Consider the following 3,847-nt stretch of genomic DNA (forward strand, 5'->3'; position numbering starts at 1 on the left):
TTCTAAAGACCGTGTTTTTACTCCCACAGATACTACCATCACCCCCTCCAATTGAAATGGCTGATAAATAAGAAAAGTAATTGAATGTACAGACATTGTATGATAGACAGGTGCAATGGATAGTAGGGAAGAAAATAGGGCATGAAATAATTCACATTTATGTTGTCTAACCAAACAGAATAGCAGGACATAATTTCACATATATGATGGCTAATTAAACAGGATAGCATGACACAATTTCAAATATATGATGGCTAAGTAAACAGGAAAGAATGACATAATTCAAAATATAATGACTATGTAAACAGGATGAGATGATATAACTATATTATGTCTTTAGAAAATGGGTTGGCATGCCATAATTCAAATACATGTTGTCTATGTAAACATCTTGGCATGATATAATTCAAATATATGATTTATATACTAAGCAAGTGAGCAGAGGGCAATCGCATATATGATGTGTCAACTAAGGAGATGGCATTCAATATTGTGCATATGATGTAAAAACTAAGCATTGTAATACAACATATGCATGATATGAGTAATATAACCCTGCCAAGTTTGAGCATACACCTCAGGGGGGTAATAGGACTGGTCATCTGCCTCTGAATCCTCCTCTGAAGAGCTATCTGTAACCAGCAAGATATCTGCTTCAGCAGGTAGCATTGTCTGCTCTAAAGACCTTGTTTTCACTCCAGATTTCTCCATGACCAATTCAAATGGCTGATGCATAGGAAGAGTAGTTTAATATACAAACATTGTCGACAAATGCAATGAGAAATACAAAAAAAGGACGGCATGATATAATTCACATATGTGACGCTTGGCTAAACAACATGGCATTGCATAATTCACATATATAATGCCTTGCAACAATATAGCATTGCATAATTCACATATATAATGTCTTGCAACAAGATGGCATCGCATAATTCACATATATGGTAATTAGACACTAAACAGGTGGCATTCACACAAACCATGTCTAAACTAAGCAAATGACATAGCAATGCAAGATACCGTATGAATGATATGAGCAACATAACCTTGCCAAGTTAGAGCATGCACCTCGGGGGGGATAGGACTGGTCATCTGTCTCTGAATCCTCCTCTGAGGAGCTACCCGTAACCAAGAAGGCATGTGCTTCGTCAGATAGCATTGTCTGCTCTGAAGACCTTGTTTCCACTTCAGATTTTTCCATGACCGTGCCAAATGGCTGATGCATAGGAAGAGTAATTGAATGTACTAAAATTGTTGACAAATTTAACACGTAATAAAAAATGATGGCATGATATAATTCATATATAAGATGACTGGCTAACCAGGGTGGCATTGCAAAATTCACATATATGATGCCTGGCTGAATAAGATGGCATTGCGTGATTCACATATACGATAAAGAAACTAAACAGATGGCATTGACACAAAGAATGTCTAAACTAAGCAGATGACATATTTGATGTATCCAGTAAGCAATGCAAGGCGCCATATGCATGATATTACTAACATCTGCATGCCAAGTTAGAGCGAAGACCTCAGGGGGTAAATAGGAGTGGTCTTCTCGTTCTAAATCCCCCTCAAAACAGTTATCTTCCTCTTGATTATGATCCGAAATGGGTGGAGGGGGGTTGCCTTTGCGCCCACCATGGAGCGATGTCCGCATTAAATTTTATTGCCACGCAAGGCTCATCTCTTTTGCTCTACATGTTTTGTTCCATTGTGTACAATAACTAATATGCATAGGAATAAAACATAGTGAGATTATGTAAGGAGTGCTTGCACAAATCCAAAGTGATGGTAGCAAACTGTGGATAGACCCAAAACCAATGATAGCAGGCAGATAATAGCTTTAGTTAAAAATACAGATAATGGCTCCTTTAATGTTTGTTTTCATCCAACATGAGACTCATTGTAGACACCCAAGATTAACCAGATATTAGACAAATAGTATTGATTGCTGCTCCAATATGTACCCCACAACCATTTAAAAACTCAAGTTTCAAAATTAGTTTGGACCTGAATTGGAGTCTAATAGGCGAACACGACGATAAAGTAGAATGTCATCATATTAAGCGATGCATAACTTAAGCAGACACAGAAGAGTGCGACCTCTCTTGAGGACCCATGTAGTCCTCAAGGTCATCTGCTCAGTTGATGATGGTAAGGCAGTTGTCGTGGCTGCCGGCGGTGGAGAAGAAGATCTGAGGCGGCGAAAGACAGTTTGGAGAGCAGATCCCTGCTGTGGTGAACCCTTCCGTCGTTGGAGCAGCTAAGCTGGGGTGGAACACATCACAGCAGGAGCAGGATAAACCACACAAGGTTTTCTTTGACACATATTTGTAACAGAAGTAATTTTGTAAGGGATTGTTTGAATTTGAGAATTCTACAATGCAGGGATAGGAAATAGACAGGAATAGGATAGGAGTGCATGTGCAAAACACAGGATTTATGCCAATTTGGGTGTTTGATTCACAAGAATTGGAAGATCACAGGATGCAAAGAAGCAAGGTGAGATTAAGTCAAACCACAAGAAAATGTACGGTTATAATGCTATTATGCTACTATCTCTTAGTCTTGTGCTTCATGAATAGGAATTTGAAAAGGAGGAGAAGTGCAATTAAAATTCCTATGGTTTTTCTTTCAAGGAGACAGTAAAGGAACAAATCCTACAGTTTTCCATTGCTCCATTCCTTTGAACCAAATTCATGAATAGTAGTACCATAGGAAACTTTCCAATTCCTATGTTTTTCCTTCACTTTTCCTTTCAAGCACTGGTGATTCTAGTAGACAGGCTTGAGCAAGGAAAATCCTACACTCAAAAAATGTTTTTGTGCTACTTCTATTACTTTGGACCCATGCCATTGCCCTACTAGCTCAACTCCCAGGCCCATCGACAAATGCACAGCTCAAACACGCAGAGATTAATAATGATGGCGTTCAAGAGAGTCCATCGCGGATAGCTAAGTTGCCTAGTACCTCACTGCTTGTCATATAGTAGGAGAAACTAATTGTATTTCATGTTACTGCGTGTGCTCTATGGACAATATATATAACATGTAGAGTAAAAAAGAGATGCAACAAGTGTACAACCTCTTTGGCGAATCCATGTCGATCTCAGCGTGATTGGGTTGGTCGGTGAGGATGATCCGGCTAACTTGTCTATCGGAGGAGGGGAAGAAGATCTTAGGCATCTGGAGATGGAACCGGGGTACTGCTCCGCTGTGATGGAGGGTTTCGTCGTTGGAGCAGCTCCGATGAGTTGTACGACACCAAGGCTGAAGCAGGACAAGAGAGACAACGTTAACCTGAGTGGAATTCTAATAGCATCTCCAATAGATGACATAAAATACATAACCACAAAGTGCTAGATGTAAAATACATCAGCCGCTCATCTCTGAACTTAACTGTCGAAACTGAATTTAATTGCCGAAACTGAACATAACTGTCAAAACTGAATTTTTCTGTCAAAACTGAAAGCACTAGTAACAGAAAAGCAGTAGCAGCAGCGCGTGCGACAACTGGGGCAGCTGGTCGTGTAGCAACATTAGGTGAGGCTACCCAGAGCCGCCAGCCACCACCGGCCAAACAGCCGCCTCCCGCCGCCCGCGGCCGGCGGTGCGCCGCCCCGCCCGCCCCGAAACCACTCCCCACCGACGGTCCGCCGCCGCCCCGACCATCCCTCTAGGCACCCCCGTGCCGAGCTTTTTCTCCGGCGATCCCCACGCCACCGCCCCACCACCGCCGGCGACCACCGCCCCCACCCTGAACCCTAAGATAGATACTGGGGTACCTCTCCGGCGAGCCCCCCTCCCCGCGGCGGCTAGTTCTTCCTTAACTCCAGCGA

This window comes from Triticum dicoccoides, chromosome 3A, assembly GCF_002162155.2.
Source record: "Triticum dicoccoides isolate Atlit2015 ecotype Zavitan chromosome 3A, WEW_v2.0, whole genome shotgun sequence".
Taxonomy (NCBI): Eukaryota; Viridiplantae; Streptophyta; class Magnoliopsida; order Poales; family Poaceae; genus Triticum; species Triticum dicoccoides.